Raw genomic sequence first — 14,583 nt, forward strand, 5'->3', positions numbered from 1 at the left:
GTGCGTCATGTATTGTTTCACTGTAAAGTATTGGTCATGTATTTGTTTCACTGTAAAGTATTGGTCATGTATTGTTTCACTGTAAATATTGGCATGTATTGTTCACTGTAAAGTATTGGTCATGTATTGTTCACTGTAAAGTATGGTCATGTATTGTTTCACTGTAATAAAGTATTGTCATGTATTGTTTCACTGTAAAGTAATTGGTCATGTATTGTTTCATTGTAAAATATTGGTCATGTATTGTTTCACTGTAAAGTATTGGTCATGTATTGTTTCACTGTAAAGTATTGGTCATGTATTGTTTCACTGTAAAGTATTTGTCATGTATGTTTCACTGTAAAGTTTATAGAGATTTTTTATGGACCTATAGGCATAACGTTTGATTTTATTTGACACAATGTCTGTGCTTATTCACCACCACAGGAAGTCGTTCTGCTACCGTCGGTTACAGTACCTGAGTTTTAAGTTCCAGATGCACATATTGCTGAATGAGATGAATGAGCTGGCAGCTCAGAAGAAAGTCCCTCATAGAGACTTCTACAACATACGCAAGGTAAGTCCCACGTAACCCTAACTCTAACCCTAAACTTAACCCTAATCCTAAACCTGGCACACCAAGAAGTTTGCAACATAGGTCCCTCAAAGAGAGCGTCTCTAATGTATGCAAGTCCCTCCCTCTAACCCTAAACCTAACCCTAACCCGTAACACTGAAATGTCTGCAACATATGCAAGGTGAGCATATCACTAATCGCTGACCGTGTCTAATGTGGTTTAACCAATCCCCCAGGCTCAATTGCTATCACCGGCTGGATACCAGATTAATTTAGCCTTATTGCAGAGTTAGGTTAGTCTCTGAGGTAGGTTAGTCTCTGAGGTTAGGTTAGTCTCTGAGGTTAGTCTCTGAGGTTAGCTTAGTCCTGAGTTAGGTTAGTTCTGAGTCTCGAGGTTAGGTTAGTCTCTGAGGTTAGGTTAGTCTCTGAGGTTAGTTAGTCTCTGAGGTTAGTTTAGTCTCTGAGGTTAGCTTAGTCTCTGAGGTTAGTTTAGTCTCTGAGGTTAGCTTAGTCTCTGAGTAGGTTAGTCTCTGAGGTTAGGTTAGTCTCTAGGTAGGTAGTCCTGAGTTAGCTTAGTCTCTGAGGTTAGCTTAGTCTCTGAGGTTAGGTTAGTCTCTGAGTTAGGTTAGTCTCTAGTTAGGTTAGGTAGTCTCTGAGGTTAGGTTAGTCTCTGAGGTTAGCTTAGTCTCTGAGTTAGCTTAGTCTCTGAGGTTAGGTTAGTCTCTGAGGTTAGGTTAGCTCTGAGGTTAGCTTAGTCTCTGAGGTTAGGTTAGTCTCTGAGGTTAGCTTAGTCTCTGAGAGTTAGCTTAGTCTCTGAGGTTAGGTTAGTCTCTGAGGTTAGGTTAGTCTCTGAGGTTAGGTTAGTCTCTGAGGTTAGTTAGTCTCTGAGGTTAGGTTAGTCTCTGAGTTAGTTAGTCTTCTGAGGTTAGGTTGTCTCGAGGTTAGGTTAGTCTCTGAGGTTAGTTAGTCTCTGGAGTAGGTTAGTCTCAGAGTAGTTAGTCTCTGAGGTTAGGTTAGTCTCTGAGGTTAGCTTAGTCTCTGAGGTTAGGTTAGTCTCTGAGGTTTGGTTAGTCTCTGAGGTTAGGTTAGGCTCTGAGGTTTGTTAGTCTCTAGTTAGCTTAGTCTCGTTAGTCTCTGAGGTTAGCTTATTCTCTGAGGTTAGCTTAGTCTCTGAGGTTAGCTTAGTCTCTGAGGTTAGCTTAGTTCTCTGAGGTTAGGTTTAGTCTCTGAGGTTAGGTTAGTCTTCTTAGTCTCTGAGGTTAGGTTAGTCTCTGAGTTAGGTTAGGTCTCGAGTTAGCTTAGTCTCTGAGGTAGTTAGTCTCTGGTTAGGTTAGTCTTGAGTTAGGTTAGTCTCTGAGGTTAGGTTAGTCTCTGAGGTTAGGTTAGTCTCTGAGGTTAGCTTAGTCTCTGAGGTTAGCTTAGTCTCTGAGGTTAGGTTAGTCTCTGAGGTTAGGTTAGTCTCTGAGGTTAGCTAGTCTCTGAGTTTAGGTTAGTCTCTGAGGTTTAGCTTAGTCTCTGAGGTTAGCTTAGTCTCTGAGGTTAGGTTAGTCTCTGAGTTAGGTTAGTCTCTGAGGTTAGGTTAGTCTCTGAGGTTAGGTTAGTCTCTGAGGTTAGGTTAGTCTCTGAGGTTAGGTTAGTCTCTGAGGTTAGGTTAGTCTAGAGGTTAGGTTAGTCTCTGAGGTTAGGTTAGTCTCTGAGGTTAGCTTAGTCTCTTAGGGGTAGGTTAGTCTCTGAGGTTGGTTAGTCTCTGAGGTTAGGTTAGTCTCTGAGGTTTGGTTAGTCCTGAGGTTAGCTAGTTAGTCTTATCTCATGAGGTTAGTTATTCTCTGCAGGTTAGCTTAGTCTCTGAGGTTAGCTTAGTCTCTGAGTTAGCTTTAGTCTCTGAGGTTAGTTAGTCTCTGAGGTTAGGTTAGTCTTAGTCTCTGAGGTTAGTTAGTCTCTGAGGTTAGGTTAGTCTCTGAGGTTAGGTTAGTCTCTTAGTCTCTGAGGTTAGGTTAGTCTCTGAGGTTAGGTTAGTTCTCTTAGTCTCTGAGGTTAGCTTAGTCTCCGAGGGTAGGTTAGTCTCTGAGGTTAGGTTAGTCCGTCTTAGTCTCTGAGGTTAGGTTATTCTCTGAGGTTAGCTTAGTCCTGAGTTAGGTAGTCTCAAGAGGTTAGGTTAGTCTCAGAGGTTAGGTTAGTCTCTGAGGTTAGTTAGTCTCTGAGGTTAGGTTAGTCTCTGAGGTTAGCTTAGTCTCTGAGGTTAGCTTAGTCTCTTAGTCTCTGAGGTTAGGTTAGTCTCTGGAGTAGTTTAGTCTCTGAGGTTAGGTTAGTCTCTTGAGGTTAGCTTAGTCTCTGATTAGGTTAGTCTCTGAGGTTAGTCTCTGAGGTTAGCTAGTCTCTGAGGTTAGGTTAGTCTCTGAGGTTAGCTTAGTCTCTGAGGTTAGGTAGTCTCTGAGGTTAGCTTAGTCTCTGAGGTTAGCTTAGTCTCTTGAGGTTAGGTTAGTCTCTGAGGTTAGTAGTCTCTGAGGTTAGTTTGTCTCTGAGGTTAGGTTTAACTCTGAGGTTAGTCTCTGAGGTTAGCTCTGAGGTTAGACTCTGAGTTAGACTCTGAGGTTGACTCTGAGGTTAGTCTCTGAGGTTAGACTCTGAGGTTAGACTCTGAGGTTAGACTCTAGGTTAATCTGAGGTTAGTCTCTGAGGTTAGCTCTGAGGTTAGACTCTGAGGTTAGTCTCTGAGGTTAGACTCTGAGGTTAGACTCTTCTGAGGTTAGACTCTGAGGTTAGACTCTGAGGTTAGATCTGAGGTCTCTTGGGTTAGTTCTCTGGGTTAGTCTCTGAGGTGAGTCTCTGAGGTTAGACTCTGAGGTTAGTCTCTGAGGTTAGGTTAGTCTCTGAGGTTAGACTCTGAGGTTAGACTTCTGAGGTTAGACTCTTGAGGTTAGTCTCTGAGGTTAGGTTAGTCTCTGAGGAACTCTGAGGTTAGACTCTGAGGTTAGTCTCTGAGGTTAGGTTAGTTCTGAGTTAGTCTCTGAGGTAGTCCTGAGGTTAGGTAGTCTCTGAGGTAGTCTCTGAGGTTAGTCTCTGAGGTTAGTCTCTGAGGTTAGTCTCTGAGGTTAGACTCTGAGGTTTCTCTGAGGTTAGTCTCTGAGGTTAGTCTCTGAGTTAGGTTAGTCTCTGAGGTTAGACTCTGAGTTAGTCTCTGAGGTTAGGTTAGTCTCTGAGGTTAGACTCTGAGGTTAGTCTCTGAGGTTAGTCTCTGAGGTTAGTCTCTGATGTGAGTCTCTGAGGTGAGTCTCTGATGTGAGTCTCTGAGGTTAGGTTAGTCTCTGAGGTTAGACTCTGAGGTTAGACTCTGAGGTTAGACTCTGAGGTTAGTCTCTGAGGTTAGTGTTAGTCTCTGAGGTAGACTCTGAGGTTAGGCTCTGAGTTAGACTCTGAGGTTAGTCTCTGAGGTTAGGTAGTCTCTGAGGTTAGTCTCTTGAGGTTAGTCTCTGAGGTTAGACTCTGAGGTTAGTCTCTGAGGTTAGTCTCTGAGGTTAGACTCTGAGGTTAGACTCTGAGGTTAGTCTCTGAGGTTAGACTCTGAGGTTAGACTCTGAGGTTAGTCTCTGAGGTTAGTCTCTGAGGTTAGTCTCTGAGGTTAGTCTCTGAGGTTAGTCTCTGAGGTGAGTCTCTGAGGTGAGTCTCTGAGGTTAGGTTAGTCTCTGAGGTTAGTCTCTGAGGTAGACTGAGGTTAGTCTCTGAGGTTAGTCTCTGAGGTTAGACTCTGAGGTTAGACTCTGAGGTTAGTCTCTGAGGTTAGTCTCTGAGGTTAGTCTCTGAGGTTAGTCTCTGAGGTTAGACTCTGAGGTTAGACTCTGAGGTTAGTCTCTGAGGTTAGTCTCTGAGGTTAGGTTAGTCTCTGAGGTTAGTCTCTGAGGTTAGTCTCTGAGGTTAGTCTCTGAGGTTAGCTCTGAGGTTAGTCTCTGAGGTTAGGTTAGTCTCTGATGTGAGTCTCTGAGGTTAGTCTCTGAGGTTAGTCTCTGAGGTTAGTCTCTGAGGTTAGTCTCTGAGGTTAGTCTCTGAGGTTAGTCTCTGAGGTTAGACTCTGAGTTAGACTCTGAGGTTAGTCTCTGAGGTGAGTCTCTGAGGTTAGACTCTGAGGTAGACTCTGAGGTTAGTCTCTGAGGTTAGTCTCTGAGGTAGCTCTGAGGTTAGTCCTGAGGTTAGTCTCTGAGGTTAGTCTCTGAGGTTAGTCTCTGAGGTTAGTCTCTGAGGTTAGACTCTGAGGTTAGACTCTGAGGTTTAGACTCTGAGGTTAGACTCTGAGGTTAGTCTCTGAGGTTAGTCTCTGAGGTTAGTCTCTGAGGTTAGTCTCTGAGGTTAGTCTCTGAGTTAGACTCTGAGGTTAGACTTGAGGTAGGCTTGCAAGCCGAAGAACACCATCCCAACCATGAAGCACGAGGGTGGCAGCATCATGTTGTGGGGATGCTTTTCTGCAGGAGGGACTGGTGCACTTCACAAAATAGATGGCTTCATGAGAAAATAAAATGATGTGGATATATTGAAGCAACATCTCAAGACATCAGTCAAGAAGTTAAAGCTTGGTCACAAATGGGTCTTCCAAATGGACAATGACCCCAGGCATACTTCCAAAGTTATGGCGAAATGGTTTAAGGACAACAAAGTCAAGGTATTGGAGTGGCCATCACAAAGCCCTGACCTTAATCCTATATAAAATTTGTGGGCAGAACTGAAAAAAGGTGTGTGGGCAAGGAGACCTACAAACCTGATTCAGTTACACCAGTTCTGTCAGGAGGAATGGGTGAAACGTTTGACCCAAGTTAAACAATTTAAAGGCAATGCTACCGAATACTAATTGAGTGTATGTAAACTTCTGAGCCACTGGGAATGTGATGGAAAAAAATAAAAGCTGACATAAATCATTCTCTCTACTATTATTCTGACATTTCACATTCTTAAAATAAAGTGGTGATCCTAACTGGCCTAAGACAGGGAATTATTACGAGGATTAAATATCAGGAATTGTGAAAAACTGAGTTTAAATGTATTTGGCTAAGGTGTATCAAGACATCAAAACTATAAAATAACACATGTAATCATGTAGTAACCAAAAAAGTGTTAAATAAATCAAAATATATTTTAGATTCTTCAAAATAGCCACCCTTCGCCTTGATAACAGCTTTGCACACTCTTGGCATTCTCTCAACCAGCTTCACCTGGAATGCTTTTCCAACAGTCTTGAAGGAGTTCCCACATATGCTGAGCACTTGTTGGCTGCTTTTCCTTCACTCTGCGGTCCAACTCTTCCCAAACCATCTCAATTGGGTTGAGGTCGGGTGATTGTGGAGGCCAGGTCATCTGATGCAGCACTCATCACTCTCCTTCTTGGTCAAATAGCCCTTACACAGCCTGGAGGTGTGTTGGTTCATTGTCCTGTTGAAAAACAAATGATAGTCCCACTAAGTGAATGGTGTATCGCTGCAGAATGCTGTGGTAGCCATGCTGGTTAACTGTTCCTTGAATTCTAAATAAATCACTGACAGTGTCACCAGTAAAGCACCCCGACACCATCACACCTCCTCCTCCATGCTTCATGGTGGGAACCACACATGCGGAGATCATCTGTTCACCTACTCTGCGTCTCACAAAGACACAGTGGTTGGAACCAAACATCTCAAATTTGGACTAATCAGATCAAAGGACCGATTTCCACCGGTCTAATGTCCATTATTGTGTTTCTTGGCCCAAGCAAGTCTCTTCTTCTTATTGGTATCCTTAAGTAGTGGTTTCTTTGCAGCAATTCGACCACGAAGACCTGATTTCACGCAGCCTCCTCTGAACAGTTGATGTGGAGATGTGTCTGTTACTTGAACTCTGTGATTAAACTCAACATTGTATTTGGTAATGGATATACAGTGGGGAGAACAAGTATTTGATACACTGCCGATTTTGCAGGTTTTGCTACTTACAAAGCATGTAGAGGTCTGTAATTTTTATCATAGGTACACTTCAACTGTGTGAGACGAAATCTAAAACAAAAATCCAGAAAATCACATTGTATGATTTTTAAGTAATTAATTAGCAAAATCGGCAGTGTATCAAATACTTGTTCTCCACACTGTAGGTCAAATATATGAGGATCAGTTTCACTCTCAGGATCATAGTTCCCCCTCTCCATTCCCCAGGACATGCTGAGAACAGTTTCAACATCTTTAGTACACAACTTCTCTAGCCATGTCACAATTAGCATAACATCAATCAACCCATAATACATTGCTTCACTCAAATTAATTGGTCAGTTTTCAAAAAAATCATTCAGTTTCCAAAACATAATCAAATCCCCAATTAATAATCCAACCCAAAATTAGAATAACAATGCTCCAGTGAATCACATTGGTCTTGGCACTCAAAGTTAAATCCCTCAACCTAGCACACATCGACACTGGCAGAATGTACATTTATATTAACATACAGTATAATTATTCATATTTATAGTATTAACCTTCTTACCTGGATCTACTCACAATGTGAGTAATGTGTAAAAAAACACACACAAAAAACACCACTACTGGTTAAAAATAAAACAAAACAATTTCAAATGACAAAATCTAATTAGATTCACTACTACTAACTCCATAAAGAAAAAAAACTGTACACATACAGTCATAGGAAAATAGACTTAAGACAGCCTACCCTTGTTCAAATGCAACGCCCTCTCCTTCTCCCCGTTGGTCCGAATCACAAATAGGGCTATGAACCATAAACTTCATCATAATTATCTGTAATACAAATTACCTTCAAATCAGTATTACAAATGACCTTACATTCATCATCCAAATGGCTTTCCGGTGAGGGTGATCAAACCACACTGCAAAGTCAGGACAGAGGTCAGAGGTCACACAAACCCTTCAAATAAGTCTTTCTTACTATATTAGACTATTTAGTGAAAAACAGTCAAACATTACATACATTTMGTATCCCAGGTTTACAGTAAGTTTACAGTACATTTCTTATCAAAAGAATGTGTTCAAGTAAAACTCCACAAATGTCATGTGTCATGCCCCTTTAAGAAACCTCGGCATTAACCCGTGAAAACCCACTAACCCAAAGGAAATATTCCACTCAACAAGTCAAATACATGTTAACACCACTAATAAATATTCAGAACAAATGTGTTGTGAGTGGGTATTTGCAAACCATATGGCAAAAACAAACAATAATGGCCAGGCCAGTTCCCTTTACCAATCTATTTCAGAATAAGATGACATAAATCTCTCACGAGATTAAAACACCCAACTCTCTGAGTTGGCAAGGAGTATTTTTTATTTATTACCCTTTAGACTCCATTGTCCTTAATTCTTGCAAGGATTGTCCAACTCCAAAATCGGCTCCATTTCCTCCCATGTCAAATTATCCTAGTGTCGTTACTGGATCAATGACATTGATAATAGCTGTATCGCCTTAGATTGTACCCCTTTCCAGTAATGTTATCATTTTAACTTCTTATGGCTGCGGGGGCAGTATTGAGTAACCTGGAAAAAGGTGCCCATTTCAAACGGCCTCGTACTCAATTCTTGCTCGTACAATATGCATATTATTATTACTATTGGATAGAAAACACTCTCTAGTTTCTAAAACCGTTTGAATTATTTCTCTAAGTGAAACAGAACTCATTCTGCAGCCCACTTCCTATCCGGAAGTGAGATTTCTGAACGCGAGGTCTCTGTTCAAGAGCTTGCCTATAAATGGGCATGACACTTAGGAGTATACATACACATCATACACCTTCCCCTAGATGTCAAGAGGAAGTGAGAGCAGAAATGAGTTGATTATCTTGTTCTGAGGTGGAATACATCATCTTGGAGTGAGGGGTCCGCCATTTTTTTTTTTTCGAAAGCGCGAAGTTGGACCTGGAATCGCCTTCTGGAAAGCTGTCGTTATGGGCGAATACAATCTCCGGCTTAGATTTTATTTGATACATGTCACAATATCATCCTAAAGTATGTTTTTTCAATATAGTTTTATTATATTATTGAAATGTATTCGGGACGTTAGGCGTGTTGCGTTGTTTGACTTTGTTCACGAAGGAGAGCTTAGCGCCGCATGGCCAGTGTGCTTGCTAATTCAAGAGGGAAAGACGTCGTTCTGAATCCAAACAAAGACGGTTCTGGACAAAGGACCCCTTGTACAACATTCTGATGGAAGATCAACAAAGGTAGGACCCAATTTGGGATGCTATTTCATATATCTGTCGAACTGTGCTATCGCCACCTTTTTCCTTGAATCAATGCTGTTGTGTATAGTTCTTGAGGTTAGTCTTGAGGTTGTCTCGTGAGGGATTAGTCTTCTGAGGTGGTGTCTACTGAGGTGAGTCTCTGAGGTTAGGTTTAGGTCTCTGGGTTAGTCTCTGAGTTAGTGGGCTTAGTCTCTGAGGTTGTCTCTGAGGATAGGACTTCTGGCGTGAGACTCTGAGTTAGTCTCTGGGTTAGTCTCTGAGGTTAGTCTCTGAGTTGTCTCTGGTTAGACTCTGAGGTTAGACTCTGAGGTTAGTATCTGAGGTTATCTCTGAGGTTAGGTTAGTCTCTGACGCTTAGTCTCTGAGGTTAGTCTCTGAGGTTAGTCTCTGAGGTTAGGTCTCTTGAGGTTAGTCTCTGAGGTTAGGTTAGCTCTGATGTTGAAGGGTCTCTGAGGTTAGTCTCTTAGGTTAGTCTCTGAGTTATTAGTTCTCTGAGGTTAGTCTCTGAGGTTAGTCTCTTGAGTTAGTCTCTGAGGTTGACTCTGAGCGTTAGACTCTGAGTTAGTCTCTGAGGTGAGTCTCTGAGGTTAGACTGCTGAGTTAGACTCTGAGGTTAGTCTCTGAGGTTAGTCTCTGAGGTTAGTCTCTGAGTTTAGGCCTGAGGTTAGTCTCTTGAGGTTAGTCTCTGAGGTTAGTCTCTGAGTTAGTCTCTGAGTTAGACTCTGAGGTTAGACTCTGAGGGTTGACTCTAAGGTTGACTTGAGGTTAAGTCTCTGAGGTTAGTCTCTGAGGTTAGTCTGAGTTAGATCTCTGAGGTTAGTCTCTGATGTTAACTCTGAGGTTAGACTCTGAGGTTGATTCTCTGAGGTTAGGGAGTCTCTAGGTCGAGGTCTCTGAGGTTAGTCTCTTGAGTGAGTCTTTGAGGTGAGTCTCTGTAGGTTAGGTTTAGTCTCTGAGTTAAGCTTTGTCTCTGTTGGTAATGTATGCTCCTGAATATTAATCAGAGCAGGAAAGAAGGAAACCTTGAATGGAACCACTCTCTCGAGCAGAAATTAAGATAACCGTTGAAGTGAACCACTCTCCTCAGAGCGGAAGAAGGAAACCTTGAATAGAACCACTCTCCTCAGGCAGGAAGGAAACAGAACCTTGATGGAACCACCTTTCTCAGAGCAGGAAGTAAGAACCTCGAATGGGAACCACTCTCCTCAGCAGCAGAAAGAAAAACCTGAATAGAACCACTTCTCCCAGAGCAGGAAGAAACGAACCTTGAATGGAACCACTCTCCTCAGAGCAGAAGGAAGAACCTTGATGGAAACCTTTCTCAGGAGCAGAATTAAGAAAACCTGCGAAATGGGACCACTCTCCTCAGACAGAATGAAGAAAACCTTGATAGAACCACTCTTTCCTCAAGCAGGAAGAAAGAAACCTGAATAGAACCACTCTCCTCAAGCAGGGTGCCATCCTTGGTTTGTATCGTTGCATCATGACTAAGTGCCCTAATCCATTCTTCTATGTCTGTGATTCTTGCTACCCAGGTGGATCCCTATCCACGCGCGTCTTGTATGAACCAGAAAACCTGCTGAGGTTCATCAAGAGGGCCATGAGAGTATCAGGAGATAGGCATGTGGAGAGAGCAAGGACAGACGCTCATGGAGTGTTCCCAGAAACCATTGAAACCCCATTCCTTTCGACTTGAGTGTGGGACACACTGATAATGCACGCTGTAAGTGTGTGGTGGGTGAGGGCACATGTCTGCGGTAATTCGTATTTTCTGATGTAACATTTAGGCACTTCTTTTAGTATGATTACAGTGAAAGCGGAAGTTTTACAACACTTAGGTTGGAAGTATCTAAAACGTCGTTTTTTAAAACCACTCCACACTTTATTGTAACAAACTCATGGTTTGGCAAGTTCGCGTTAGGACATACTTGTGCAAGACAAAAGTAATTTTCCAACAATTGCTTTACAACAATTATTTCACTTATAAATTCATTGATTCACAATTTCAAGTGGACAGAAGATTACACTCACTAAGTGGACTGTGCACTTTAAAACAGCTTGGAAAAATACAGAAATTATGTCATGCTTAGAAGCTTTTGCATAGCTAATTGGACATCATTTTAGTCATGGGAGTGTACCTGTGGATTATTTCAGCCTAACTTCAAACTCAGTTGCCTCTTTGGCTTGACACCATGAGAAAGTCAATAGACAATCAACCAAACCTCAGAAAAAAATTGTAACCGCAGAAGTCTTGGTTCATCTTGGAGCAATTTCCAAACGTTGAAGGTTACACTTCTTGTACCAAAAATAGTACGCAAGTACTAAACAACCAGTGGGACCACGCAGCGTCATACCGCTCAGAAGAGACGATCTGTTTGTGCGAAAAGTGCAAATCAATCCCGAACAACAGCCAAAGGACAGGATAGGGTTTGCACTGCACATGGGACAAAGATGTACTATTTGGAGAAATGTCCTCTGGTCTGAGAAAAGAAACATTAGAGACTGTTTGGCCATTTAGTGACCAACGTTATGTTTGGAGGAAAAGGGACGCTTAAGCAAAGCCGAAAGAACACCATCCCAAACGTGATTGCACGGGAGGTGACCAGCATATGTTGGTCGGGGATGCTTTTCTGCACGGAGGGACTGGTGCACTTTGCACAAAATAGGATGGCTATTGAGAAGATAAAATTGTGGATTATATTGAAGCAAACATCTCGCATCAGTCAAGAAGTTAAAGCTTGGTCACAAATGGTCTTGCCAAATGGACAATGACCCCAGGCATACTTCAAAGTTAGCGAATGGTTTAAGGACAACAACAGTCAAGGTATTGGGATGAGCCACACAAACCCTGACGTTTTAATCCTATATAAATTTGTGGGCAGAAACTGAAAAAAGGCGTGTGGGCAGGAGACTACAACGGATTTCAGGTTTACACCAGTTCTGTAGGAGGAAATGGTGAAACGTTTCTGACCCAACGTTAACAATTAAAGACCAATGCTAACACCGATTACTCAATTGAGTGTATGTAAAACTTCTGAAGCATCGGGATGTGATGGAAAAAAAATAAAAAGCTGACATAAATCATTCTTTCTCTTACTACTTATTCTGACATTTACATTCTTGAAAAGTAAAGTGGTGATCCCTAAACGGCCTAAGACAGGGAAATTATTACGAGGATTAATATCAGGAATTGTGAAAAATGAGTTTAAATGTATTGGGCTAAGGTGTTATCAAGACATCAAAATATTAAAATAAACACATGTAATATGTAAGTTAACCAAAAAGTGTAAAATAAATCAAAAATATATTGTTAGATTCTTTAAAATAGCACCCTTCGCCTTGATACACAGCTTTGCACACTCTTGGCATTCTCTCAACAGTTCACCTGGAATGCCTTTCCACAGTCCTTGAAGGAGGTTCCCAATATGCTGAAGCACTTGTTGGATGCCTTTTCCTTCACTCTGCGTCCAACTCTCCCACCAATCTCAATTGGGTTGGGTCGAGGTGCTTGGAGGCCAGTCTCTGATGCAGCACTCATCACTCTCCTTCTGTCCAAATAGCCCTTACACAGCCTGGAGTTGTGTGGGGTTCATTGTTTCGCTGCTTGAAAACACAAATGATGTCATAAGTGACATGGTGCATCGCGCGCAGAATGCTGTGGTTAGCCAATGCTGGTTAACCTGTTCTTTTGGAATCTAAAAAATCCTGACGAGTGTCACCAGTAAGAGCACCGCCGACACCATACAGCCTCCTCTCCATCGTCTGCATGGGGGAACGGCCAGGCACATGCGGAGTATCACTCTGCTTCACCTGAGCTCTGGGTGGCTACAAAGGAACAGTGTTGACCCAAACATCTCAAAGTTGGACCTAATCCAGACAAGGACCGATTTCCCACGGTTTCTGAATGTCCATTATGTGTTTCTGCCCAAGCAAGTCTCTTCTTCTTGATTGGTTCCTTAGAAGTAGTTTCTTATGCAGCAATGTCGACCACGAGACCTGATTTCACGCGGCGCTCTCCTTGAAGCCAGATGTATGTGGGAGTGTGGTTCTGTTACGAAGTTTGCTCTGTGGGATTAAAAACTCATAATCATTGTACTTTGGGTAATGGATCGATATGACAGTGGGCGATGAACAAGCTAATTCTTGAGTACACTGCCGATTTCTGCTGAGGTGGTGGTTTGCTTACTTACAAAGCACTGTAGAGGTCTGTAATTTTAGTCTAGGTACACTTACACTGGTCTGCAGACGAAATCTAAAACAAAAATCCAAGAAAATGCACATTGTATAGATTTTGAAGTAATGATATTAGGCAGAAATCGTCAGTGTATCAAATACATTGTTTCCACACTGGTAGGTGTAAAGAGATGAGGATCAGACTTCACTTCTCAGGATGATAGTTCCCCGTCCCTTCCCCAGGACATGCTGAGAACAGTGTTCAATCTCTATTAGTACACAACTTCTCATGAGCCACGTAGCAAATTAGCACTGAACATGCAATCACCGCATATACATTGCTTCACTCAAATTAATTGGTCGTTTTCAAAAAAAATTTCATTCCCATTTGCACAGAACTAATCAAATCCGCAATTCAATGAATCCAACCCAAAATATAGAATACAATGCTCAGGAGATTCAACTGGCGTCTTGGCACTCAAGTTTAAAATCCCTCACAGCCTAGCACACGATCGACACGGCAGAGGACTGTGACATTTATATTAACGTACATGTATATTATTCACGTACTTTATAGTTATTAACCTCCTTACCGTGAGACTTACTGCACCAATGTGAGAATTGTTTGATAAAACACACACACAAAGACACCACTACTGTTAAAAATAAAACAAAGCATTTTCAAATGAAAGATTAATTAGATTCGAACTACAAAATACTACACTCCAAAAGAAAAAACTGTAACACATACAGTCATAGGAAAATGACTTGAAGACAGCCTACCCTTGCTCAATGGCAACGCCTCCTTCTCCCGTTGGCTCCGATCACAAATAGCGGCTTGAACTATAACTTCTCATAATTATCTGTAATACAATTACCTTCAAATCAGTAGTACAAATGACCTTACATTCTCATCCAAATGGTTTCCGTGAGGTGATCAAACCACATGCAAATCAGCGACAGAGTCATAGTCACACAAACCCTTCAAATAAGTCTTTTCCTTACTATATTAGACTGATTAGTGAAAAACACAGTCAAACGATACATACATTTAGTATCCCAGTGTTTACCAAGGAACTTATACAACATTTCTTATCAAAGATGTGTTCAAGTAACTCCACAAATGGTCATGTTGTGCCCTTAAAAAACTCTCGGCATTAACCGTGAAAACCACTCAATTAGTCAATTACATGTTAACACACTAATAAATATCAGAACAATGTGTTGTGAGTGGTATTTGCCAACCATTTATGGACAAAACAAACAATAATGGCCAGGGCCAATTCCTTTGACCAATCTTTTCAGAATAAGATGACACTTAATCTCTCACGAGATTAAGAACACCAACTATTGAGTGGCAAGAGTTAGTTTTTGTATTTACTTACCCTTTAGCCTCCCATTGATTCTTAATTCTTGCAGAGATTGTCCACCCACAAAAATCAGGGCTCATCTGTCCTCCCATGTCAAATTTCCTAGCTGTCGTTATGGACCAGTGACGATTGATATAGCTGTATCGCCTTACGATTGTGCCCCTTGTCCAGTAATGTGATCATGTTTAACCTGTTGCATGGTGTGTAGTAGAATATAAACCTGTTGGGTTAAACTTCTTCGGGACTTCGGGGGCCGGTAGCTAACGC

At 41.7% G+C, this 14,583-nt stretch overlaps 1 pseudogene; it reads left to right on the forward strand.

Annotated features, from left to right (window-relative positions):
* The window catches only part of LOC112069072 (AMP deaminase 2-like), a 74,887-nt pseudogene that overhangs the window by 39,810 nt on the left and 20,494 nt on the right, over window positions 1-14,583 (forward strand).

This window comes from Salvelinus sp. IW2-2015, unplaced genomic scaffold (genome assembly GCF_002910315.2).
Source record: "Salvelinus sp. IW2-2015 unplaced genomic scaffold, ASM291031v2 Un_scaffold890, whole genome shotgun sequence".
Classification (NCBI taxonomy): Eukaryota; Metazoa; Chordata; class Actinopteri; order Salmoniformes; family Salmonidae; genus Salvelinus; species Salvelinus sp. IW2-2015.